Source organism: Peromyscus californicus, unplaced genomic scaffold, assembly GCF_007827085.1.
Source record: "Peromyscus californicus insignis strain IS unplaced genomic scaffold, ASM782708v3 Scaffold_4__1_contigs__length_199733344, whole genome shotgun sequence".
NCBI lineage: Eukaryota > Metazoa > Chordata > Mammalia > Rodentia > Cricetidae > Peromyscus > Peromyscus californicus.
This window is the reverse complement of record NW_026294562.1, coordinates 48,244,909-48,257,138: the sequence shown is the minus strand read 5'-3', so window position 1 is coordinate 48,257,138 and position 12,230 is coordinate 48,244,909. Positions and strand designations below refer to the sequence as shown.

The window sequence follows — 12,230 nt, the reverse complement described above, 5'->3', positions numbered from 1 at the left end:
TTTTCATCCAGGTGGCATCATTTTTAGATGTTCAACAATAGTTCTATTGGCAGGCAATGTGCTGTGGAAAACTAAGGCATGGTTGAGATCCAGTTAATGTCCAGGAAGAACACCAATGCATAAGTTAGAGTTAATGACAACAAGCTTGAAAAGTTGATTTGGAGTAGACTGTGGAGCCCCCGCTTCTACCTTAAAGACTAGATTTTGTTTCTGATCACTAATGTAGAGAATATGGAGCTTTGTAGAGCATTATAATGCATGAAATGGCATGATAGCATCTAATAAAAGAGGAATGGCTGTGGAGATAATACAGAAAATTGGTTGGGGAGGAAATGCTTTGCAGGACTACAAGTCAAAAACACAGCTCTGAGTGAAATAAAACAATATTTTAAGGACCTGGACTAGCTTGCTGTTTAGGGTTAGAGAGAATCTAACTTTAGAATCTAAAGAAGCATTGAAACATCTTGGCCTGAAATAAATCATCCTGGTGCGTTAGCTTGCTGCCTAGACTGCTGTATACAGATTATTGAAAAGTAACTAAACTAATTGTCCCAGGAATAAATCAAGGCAATGAGACTGGGGATGAATTCAGCTTTATCTGTAATGTTTTATGATTTCTTATTTTAAAATGATTTGAATGAAACATCAAAATTGGTAGATCTGCGTGGGTTTAATCTTTAATCACAGTCAGATTTTTTGGAGGCAAGAAATAAATTTTCAAAATAGTTACATTTTGAGAATATACCAGTTAATTTCAAGCCAACTTTCTGTCACACGATCTCCAAATTTGTGTTTATTTGATTTATATAATTATATAGGCATGTTTTAAGTTAAGTATTTAGTAAAGTATAAGTATAGGCATATTACTTAATGTACAACATTTTTAAATTAAGCATTGCTCTTCAACTGAAGGTTCAGTATAATAAGAAACTTTTAAGGTCAAATTTTGACCAGTAGTATTAACATGTAACAATTAATGATAAAAAGAGGTCATGAATTTGAAAAAGAACAAGATTGGGTATATGGGAGGGTTTGGAGAGAGGAAATGGAGGAGAGAAATATTGTAATTATAATCTCAAAACAAAAAAAAATCAAAAAGTTGCAATTTTACTCAATAATAAGGACAATGCTTTGAAGCCACTGAGGAATGATCTCATTCATAGAGTGAAGATTTCTGCCCAAATCCTGGAGGATTTGGGGAATTTTGAGCACAGACAAATTAGCCCACATGAATACCAAACAAAAGGCAAAGAAACTTCTCACCAAAGTCATGCCATCTGAGAAAACAGAGCAGACCCTTGAGAGAATTGAGAATTGTTCCCCACTTTGCTTGACATCTCATGGAGGCGCTCTTTGTTTTCTTCCCTTGGAGATCATGCAGGAATCAACCGCCAGGCATGTCTTACACCTCCATGCCATCTAATTATAGCCTGCAACACTCCAGAGTGCTGACGGTGCTGAGCTATTGACTCTTGACACCCTCTAAAGCTCTTAATTATCTTTTCACATAAGCCCCTTTCAGACCTGTCAACTTCTTTGTATTGTTTATGAAGAGGGGAAAAAAAGCATACGAAGATTTCAGGACTATGGGCCTATGCAGTCAGAGCAAGCTCACAGTTAACCTTTGAGAGCACTCCTGTCTGTGCTCACACACAGACAAGATGCACCGACTGTCTTGATTCCAGTTTTCAGCAGGAATGAGTAAACTTAGGCAAAGTGAAATGAAGTCCAACTTTAATCAACATGGCTCTTAAGTCACTGTTAACCTTTTCTTCATTCAACTATGTATCACACACATACACATGCACACACAAGTATACAATAAAATACACATAGACACACCAAACCTATAAACAATGATTAAAATAGCTCTTGTAGAATTTTGTTCAAACATCTTTTTTTTTTATTTTTTAAAAAAATGTATTATCGGGGCTGGAGAGATGGCTCAGAGGTTAAGAGCACTGATTGCTCTTCCAGAGGTCCTGAGTTCAATTCCCAGCAACCACATGGTGGCTCACAACCATCTATAATGAGACTGGTGCCCTCTTCTGGTGTGTAGGGATACATGCAGACAGAACACTGTATACATAATAAATAAATAAATCTTAAAAAAATGTATTATCATTATTTTATGTGTGTGCCTAATGTGTATGTGTGAGCACACGTTACACGGCATTTGTGTGGGGATCAGAGGACAACTTTGTGTAGGCATTTCTCTTCTTGCACCTTTACCTAGGTTTCAGAAATTGAGCAGAGGTCACCAGACTTTTACATCAAATGTCTGCCCACTGAGCCATCTCACTGGCCCCCAAACCTCAGTTTTGAACTCATTATGTGATTAGGAAATTTCTAAGAGTTTTCCTTTGCTGGTGTGAGTAGTTAAAGTCAAGTCAAGTAGACCGCTCATGCCTTCAACCATGCCAGGCCTTCGATTCTAATTTCGTTCTTTTCCTCACTTGTTCTTTTATGCATCTTCACCTTGTTGAAATATGCAAGTAAACAGAATCAAATCTGATACTAAAATGAACAGCACAGATTATGAAATTTCTTATTAAACAGGAAAACAGTGAAACTCAGCAAATGTTCAGGAACACGCATACCAAATGCTTAGGTATAGGAGCGTAAGTGAGAACAGGAGAAAGAAAAAGAAAAGTCAGTGGTCAGAGGAACACTCGGCATTTAAAAGGCAAGGTCACGGATTTTGAATTATAGATTTTAATTCAAACATGTTTTCTCTCAGATGGTGGTTTTAATTCCATTTACCAGAGACAATGTTTTAAAACATAGCAAGAAGCCTTATCTAAATTAACAGTGTTAGTAATAGACGCCAGAATAAAATCCAGGTCCTTTCGATGGTCAAAGCAAGACCCTCCGCATAGTAGAAACACTATATAAAGTAAAAGGTTCCATACAGACAGAGGTCAGGGCAGAGCTCAGTGTCTCACTGTGTGCTCCTGAACATGTTATCTTGGTCCTGGGAAATAAGTTTCTAGTCAGTAAGTTTAAAAGGATAGCACGTACGTATGTAGCTCATAAGCTTGCTACGAAGTCCAAATGTGGAAATCCATGTAAAGAGCACGCAACACTGACTTCCATGGTTTTCAGCCTTACAGCTTTCATCAAAATCTTGCTGGGATAAAAAAAAAAAAGACACAGAAGTATATGTGAATGAAATTCTCAAAGAATAAATTTTTAAAAGGACACAGAAATCACAATAAAGTGACCAAACTAAAGCACCAACTCCAATCTTATAATTGCATCAGCAGTTGGTTCCGAATAAAGATAAACCCGATCATCATAATAACAACTATGGTCACTCATATTACACTAAAATAAGAATCGAGGGACTGGTCAGCTGAGGACCTGGGTTCCATTCCTAGCACCCACATGGCTGTTCACGGCTATGGAATTTCAATTACAGGGGATCCAGTACCATCTTCTGGCTTGTGCTGGTATTGCATAACATGGTCATAGACATACATGCAGGTAAAATACCAATATACATATAATAAAAAATAAAAGGCTTTAAAAAATCAAATCACAACAATTGTAAGAACGGATGCAAAATTCTAAGGTTGTCATAATTGCTTGTTTCTGAAAGACATCTTTTATGAAAAGCAGTGAGACATCAGGCACATTCTAGTACTGCTGGGTCCAGATGGTCTGCAGTTCCCTTTTCCAGTACAAATTCTGACTCAGATGTCATCCAGTGACTGCAGAAAACTTCAGGCATAATATAAAGCCTAGGAGGAATGTCCTCCAGTTCAAAACAACTTCACAAGGCCATGGAAGAGCAGAAGAAGAACTCAGATAAGGGAGTCAAAGATATTTTGCTCCAACTCTGCTTGTAATATACTATCTCTAGTAGCTGTCTTAACAATATATAAAGAGCAGTGTGGAAAATAAAAATTATTCATTCTTGAAGTAAGCCCAGAGTCTTATGTCTCTCTCTACCATCACCCTCCTTCCCAGGTTCCTGCAATGCCCACAGCCAATGGTGGTACTGGCCATGGCTTACAACCACTTCTTTTTTTTTTTTTCCATAACAGTATTTATTCTGTGACTGCATCCTGGCATTCACATGTATAAGGACATGAAAATAAACCCCTCTGTCCATATATGATTTAAAAGTGTTAAGAAATTATTCCCACAAAAAAAAAAAAAACTGTAGGAAAACCGGCCATTTTCTCCTGGAATATTTTATCAAAGGCTTCAGTTGGGCTATTGTGAAGTGATTCATCCAGTCCCAGTCATACCTGGAGAATGTTAAACAGACACATAGATGGGTTAATGATGATCTCAACAACTCAGTTCTTCCTTAACATACTCTTACCATCTGCTTGACAAAGACCACAGATTTAATAAAGTGGAAGTACCAGTCACTTACTGGAGAACACATCTTATGCCTTGAAGCCTTCTACCTCTAAGGCAATAATGTAACCCCTTCTCCTTTCCCACCATATCAACAGCTTTAACACTAGCTCTACCTTTCAGATGTTCAGATTATTCCTGCTTGCCACTGCACCTGCTTCCATCACACTGTACAAACCAACAGAGTTTCTTATCTCAATTACCCGAACAGACTTCAATTCTTCTTTCTACCTTTTAGGGTTTACTTATAAAAGTTCTGTAAAGCATGCAAGCAACTTTTAAAACATCTTTTAATGTTAATTTTAATTATGTGTGTGTATGTGTAAGTGCACATGAATACAGGTGCCTGCAGAGGTTTGAGGCTTCAGATCCCCTTGAGCTGGATATACACACTATTGAGAGCTACATGCCAATCACCTTGATACTTTCATCAGATACAGAAGACCCAGCAACTGCTAGTTGAGAACATTGCATGAGAACATCCCAAGATTTCTGTTTTCAGTCAGTATGGTGCTCGGAGATGTATAAAGATCAACATGATCTTTTCACCATAAATTTTACCATATCTTGGTTCTTATCACTCCATTCTATTATATCTTTAGTTTTGACATTAGAGATGTCAAATTGTCCAAATGCTCGCAGAGCGGGAGATCCCAGCTGGATCAACAACAGAGAGGGAGAACAAGGAATAGGAGACCATGGTAAATGAAGACCACATGAGAATAGGAAGAAGCAAAGTGCTAGAGAGGCCCACAGAAATCCACAAAGATACCCCCACAACAGACTGCTGGCAATGGTCGAGATACAGCCCAAACTGACCTACTCTGGTGATGGGATGGCCAAACACCCTAATTGTCATGCTAGAAACCCCATCCAACTACTGAGGGATCTGGATGCAGAGATCCATGGCTAGGCCCCGGGTGGAGCTCTGGGAGTCCAATTAGTGAGAATGAGGAGGGTTTATATGAGCGAGAATTGATGAGACCAAGGTTGGATAAAGTACAGGGACAAATAGCCAAACGAATGGAAACACATGAACTATGAACCAATGGCTGAGGGGTCCCCAACTGGATCAGGCCCTCTGAATGGGTGAGACAGTTGATTGGCTTGATCTGTTTGGGAGGCATCCAGGCAGTGGGACTGGGTCCCGTGCTCATTGCATGAGTCGGCTGTTTGAAACCTGGGGCCTATGCAGGATCGCTTGGCCTCGGTCCTGGGGACTGGACCTACCTGGACTGAGTCTACCAGGTTGATCTCAGTCCGTGGGGGAGGCTTTGCCCTGGATGAGGTAGGAATGGGGGGTGGGCTGGGGGGAAGGTGAGGGGGGCCGGAGGGGAGAGAACAAGGGAATCCGTGGCTGATATGTAGAACTGAATTGTATTGCAAAATAAAAACAAAACAAAAACAAAAACAAAAAGGAAATTCAACCAAGTGTCACAGCTATGAAATAAAAAACAGCAAGGATGTGGCCTGCAGAGTTCTACACAGAGGAAAGATATGAAGATGTGTCCATAGTGGCATAAATTAGGAAACCAAAGAACAAGAAGTGACTATATGGAAGACATCAGCAATCTAGGGTGAAGGAATACAACCACTTCTTAACAACTCTCTAAAAATAATGCCTCCAACAAGCTGCTTTTTGTGGTGTTAAGTAGATTGGATTTATAGAGACTGTGGTATAAAAAGGTCTATGAGAATATAAATAATACCTGGAACAGGTGGGAAACCAGATATATACAGTTAAGGTCCACAGAAGGAGCCGGAAGATATTCATCTCACAAATGAAATGTTTTAACATTCTATCTCAAATAACTGTTGAAGAATTTAGAATGAGTTTTGTTTATTTTTATTGCATGTGCATTGGTGTTTTGCCTGCATGTATATCTGTGTGAGTTTGTCTGATTCCTTGAAACGGGAGTTACAGTTGGAGCTGCCATGTGGGTGATGGAATTGAACCCAGGTCCCCTAGAAGAGCAGAAAGTGATCTTAACTGCTAAGCCATCTCTCCAACCCCTAGAATGTGTTTTCTTATGGAAACAAGATCATTAATAGTGGTAATGTTTTGAGTGGTAGTATTTGTCTTACCCACAATATAACTAGCATATTTTGCAATGCTCATTACATGGAGAATGGTATAAAGAAATAGGGCATGAGGATAGTTTGGATTGATTCTACTTGTTGAGAGAACTTATTGCAGGGTAATTCAAAGCTTATTTAAGTGTACATATTGAACTTATATAATTCACTTTGTTACAATGAAAATTCAATACAACTATTTAAGTGGAAAGAAGCCCAAGAAGAGTTAATGGAGCCCCTTGTTTCTCCTGCCTCGAGCATCACATGAAAGAAAGGAAGATTGTCCATTTCAGTCCCTCTTATCAGTAGCAAAAATCGCTAAATAAAACTTATAGAGGTCTGAGTTTAACTTAAAACAGACTTAAAATTGTCATTTCTATCTAAAACTTGATCTAAGCTACAATCAATATATTTTCCAAAGAATTGGTCTTGTCCAGAATTTTAAAACTGAGAGCACATTTTTCTTTTCTTTTCCTTCTTTTTTTGTTGTTGTTGTTGTACAATAATTTATTGAGACCCCTCCCTTCAAGCCTTTGCAATCTCGAGGTCACTTTCTCTGCTTGTAGATCTTTTCTGCTAGTTCCAAGAAGATGGCTGGGGGCAGTGGCGCAGAGTACTGTTCTATGAGGCTCCTCAGGCGGCTGTAACTGTCTTCCTCACACTTGAAGAACACAGCGGGCAGATCCAGGGCTTCATACAATGGTTTCACCTGCACCACCTTCTCTGGGTCCTTCTGCCCATAATTCTCCTCTAAGATCTGGCGCTGTTGCAGAGAGGCTCGTTGCAGACCCTGAACCACCAGCTAGCTGCGTTTCTTGTCCTGGATGTCGGTGCCGATCTTTCCAGTCACGCTGGGGTAACCATGGAGATCAAGACAGTCATCCTGGATCTGAAAGGACTCGCTCATCTCCACCAGGATCTTCATGGCATTGGCATGCTCCTTCTCCCAGTCAATGCCTGACATGTACATGGCAGCTGCGACAGGCAGGTAGAAAGACTCGAACGTTGTCTTTTACTTGACAACAGATTTGTACCTCTTTTCAGTGTATCTACCAAGAACCACATGGCCCTGGGGGGCTGTGATGAGGTCGAGAGTCCGCCCAGTCTCCGTCTGAAAGGAACTCTGCAGAAAGAGCTCCAGCAGGTTCAGGTAGGAGGGCTACTCCCTGTGGTAAAACTTCAGCAGGTGGTAAGATGCAGGCTTCTAGAAGCAGAGGATCGTTGATGGCATCCAAGCCTATGCCTGGCTTCTGATAGCAGCAGATCTGTCCACAGAGAGTGAGGGAAGAATCCATGATGTCATCTGACACAAAGAAAAAAGTCTGGAGCAGTTCTACACACAGTCAGGGCCGGCTGAAGACTGTCAGCGTCCTGTTTCCTCGGATCCACCAGCTCCTGAAATGCTTGGAGCACAGTCAAACCCCGATTGTACTCGCCTCCCACAGCATTGTACTCTAGGACCTTCTTGAGCTGGGTAATGACATCCATCGCCTGTCTCTGGGTGGCCTAGTTCATCCTCAGTCAGCACCTTGATGATCTGGGAGAAGTGCTAGATGAAATCCTGCCTTTCTTGATTATGAGCATCCAGTTTCTGGTTCCCATACATTGTGAGAGAAGAGCAAAATGCTCTTTTCCTTAATGTGAGTTCTCCTGGGGTGATAGCACATTTTTCAATGATGATCTACTTTGCTTTTTTACTAAGCTGGGCTCATTTTGCAGGACCATTAAAAAGCAAGAACATGTGGAGGGGGATCATTTAATCTCATCTCCAGGTATTTCTGACAATCAACTTTTGAAATTTTTTAAAATTATATGGTATTATACAAAAAAAAAATCCTAAAGATTCACCCAGGAAACTTCTATGGCTAATAAACATCCTTCAAAATTTTGAAGGATACAAAATCATAAAAATCAGTAGTCTTCCTATATACAAATGAGAAGAATATTGAGAAAGAAATGAGCGAAACAGTACCTTTAGCAATAGACTCAAAAATATATATCATGGGATATATCTAACTGAGCAAGTGAAAGGCTTATTTGATAAGAAACTTTAAGACATTGAAGAAAGACAGAAATTGAATAAGACAGCAGAAGATGAAAATATCTCCTATGATCCTGGATTTGTAGGATTAATATTGTGAAAATAGGCATCCTTCCAAAAGCAGTCTGCAGGTTCAACACAATCCCCATCAAAATTCCAACACAATTCCTCACAGAAATTCATATGGAAACACTCATACATGCACACACACACACACACACACACACACACACACAAACACACAAACCAAAATAGCTAAAACAATTATGCATAATAAAGGAACTACTGGAGGATTCACCATCTTAGATTCCAAGTTGTTTATAGAGCTACAGTAATAAAGACAGAATGGGATTATCATAAAAATATTAATCAGAAATATTAATCAATGAAATAGAATTAAAGACCAAGACATAATTCCAAACACCTATGGGCATCTGAGTTTTTTAAAAGCCAGAAATACACATCAGAAAAAGGGCAATGTCTTGAACAAATGGTGCTAATCACATTAGATAGCTATGTGTTAAAGAATGAAAATAGACCCATTTGTCATTGAGCACAAAACTCAACTTCAAAGGGATCAAGGACCGCAATGGAAGTCTGGATACACTGAATCTGATAGAAGAGAAAGTAGGGAATATTCTTGAACTCATCAGCAGGAGAGGACTATCTGAATAGGACATTGAAATAACAATACAATAAGAATAATAACTAATAATAATCAATGAGACCTCATGAAGCTAAACACTTTAGTCCAGCAAAAGTACACACCATCATCCAAGCAGAGAAGCAGCCTACAGAAGAGGGAAAAAACTTTACCAATTACATATAAGATAGATAGTTAGTATCTGGAATTTATAAAGAGTTTTTTAAAAACCTGAATATCAAAAAAACAATTTAATTGAAATATGAGGTACAGAACTAAGGAGAAAATTATCAAAAGATGAAATATAAGTGGCTGAAAAACCTTTTTAAAAAATGTTCAACATCCTTAGCCATCAGGAAACTGCAAATTAAACTACTTTGAGATTTCATCTTACTCAGTCAGAATGACCACGATTAATGAAACGAAGTACAGCACATGCTGGAGAGGATGTGGGGAAAGGGAAGGAAAGGGAATAGTTATCCATCGTTGGTAGGAGTGAAAACTGGTAAAAACTACTACGGAAATCATTATGAAGAGTTCTCAAAGGAAAAAAGAAGCTGAGAATAGATCTACCACAAGATCCAGCTATTCCACTCAAGGATATATGCAAAAGACTCTATGTCCTACTACAGAGACACTTTTTCATCTGTGTTCATTACTACTGTATTCATAATAGCCAGAAATTGGAAACAGTCTAGATGTCCATCAACTGATGAATGAATGAATAGTGAAGATGTGGTACACTGACACAATGGAATACTATTCAGTTGTTAAAAATGAAATTTTACAGTCAATAGATCAAGTTAGAAACAATCACTCTGACTGAGGTAACCTAGATTTCAAAAGACAAATACTTCATGTCTTCTCTTACATGGTGATGTTAACTTTTAAGATTCAGATATGTGCATTTCAATTCAAACAATTACAGAGGTTAGGTGGCTAATGAGGGACCATGGGTGAGAGTGAAATCCTCAAAGGAAAAGGAAATAGAGTATAGAGATATAAAGAAATAAAGGGGAAACTAGAATGAGATGGATTAAATAAGTTGAGGGGTGGTAGAGGATAGAATATGCAGAGGGACAACAAATACTAAAGGCTTTTTGAAAAGCCACAAGTAAACTTACCAATATAGAAGCTTCCTAAAATATATACATGTATGAAAAGAATATAAATGAAGTCGCTACATGATGGATATTATTCCACCAACCAGAGGTGTTATTCCACCAAATAAAAGCTCCAGTGCCAGGATACATTGAGTAATTGGCCAGAGATCCTATAGATCTCTTTGTATCAGGTGTCCCAACACAAACATCCCAGGGGCTATTGGTTACTCTCCACAATCTGATGGTAAGTCCTTATTGCTGAACAAACTACTTTGTATGTCATCAAGCACAGGGAAATTGAGCTGGTGCCCAACTAGAAGCTTTTACCTATAAACAGAGGCTTTTCTATTCTGCCCGGTCCCACAGTCACTTTTAAAATAATCACTCAGAGGCTTAATATTAATTACAAACTATTTGACCGATGGCTCAGGTTTATTACTAACTAGCTCTTACAAGTTAAATTAACCCATTTCTATTAATCTGTGTTTTACCACCTGCCTCATGGCTTTACCTGTGTTCTAATACATTTTGCTCCTCTGGTGGTTGGCTGGAGTCTGCCAGACTCCACTTTTTTCTCCTGTATCTCTGCATGGATTTCATGCCTGGCTGTATCCTGCCTTGCCATAAACCAAAGCATTTTTATTTATCAACCAATGAGAGAAACACATATTCAAAGAGTACAGAAAGACATCTCACAGCATTTCCCCTTTTCTGTCTACTTAAAAAGGAAGTTTTTAACTTTAACATAGTAAAATTACATATAACAAAACAGTTAGCAAGCAAGAATTATAGTTACAATATCTAGTCTATTTGTATTTGGCAAAATTAAAGAAAATACTCATCATCTATTCTATTTTTGTGAGTCTGAAGTTTCATGTCTAGTTTATCTTTTATCATAACTAAGTAAAATTATAATTATAACTATGTAGTCTTCAACTCCATCAAAGACTCCAGAAGGATATAATATTACCTGAGAAAACAGGAAGTGCATTACAAGTAACTTCCAAAACTCTAGAGATGACAAAGACATCTAGCTGTCTGGACAGTCATCCAAAGTCCTTCTGCAACGCTGGGGCCTCTGTCTTCAGCCTATCAACCTAGAGTCTCTAGCAGACTTTTTAGTAAAGCAGGAAATTTGAAGGACTGTCCCGCCTATTTTGGAGAAATTCATCAATCGCTTTCCTCTGTCCTACAGAATGTCTGGCAGTTTCCTCTGTAAAGCAGGAATTAGAAGGACCATCCCACCTTGTTTTGGCAAAGTTGAATGGTTATTTTCCTATGGGTCCTGTATGTCCAGTTTATACAACATACTGTCAAGCAGTCCAGGCAAAAGCAGTTTCTTGCCCAAATGGCTAGCCTTGCCACATTGAAAGCAAACTCCATTATGAGTTTCTTCAATGCCCATTATCTCTGAAGTGAATTGATGCTCCCAGGAGCAGATGTGTCTCATTATCATAAAAAGCCCTATGTTAACAAAATATTTTAAACGCCATATTCTGTAGGTCTTTGAAGTATTTTAAGATCATTTATCTAAAATATATCTCTATACGATCCTGAAAACATACATAACATCTCTACAATTTGATTGTTATAGATGACTAACTACTAATCTATGTTTTTGATTATCCTAAATAGTCTATAATAATAGCTTTTAAAATTTAAAACTTTATCTTATATTTTAAGTGAACTACATAGGTACAATACCTAAAACAAGTGTAGAAACATATATACATATGTTGTAACAAAAGTAACCTTAAATTTGTATCAATATACAAAAATCCTTTAAACAAGAATAGAAACATATATAAAGTATAACAAAATTAACTTTAAATTTGTATCACTATACCAAAATCCAGGCTAATTCAAAATATCTGAGATTGATAGGTGTCTTCTTATCCTATAGTCTTATATTCCCCTAAATTATTACAAATATCCATAACCCACCAAATAACCAAAGACCATCCACACCCCTAAAATCTTGGGAATGTGGGTGTAG

At 38.2% G+C, this 12,230-nt stretch overlaps 1 pseudogene; it reads right to left on the bottom strand.

Annotated features, from left to right (window-relative positions):
* Positions 1 to 6,994: 6,994 nt before the first annotated feature.
* On the bottom strand, positions 6,995 to 8,071 carry LOC128123721 (farnesyl pyrophosphate synthase-like; annotated as a pseudogene).
* Between the last annotated feature and the right edge of the window lie 4,159 nt (positions 8,072 to 12,230).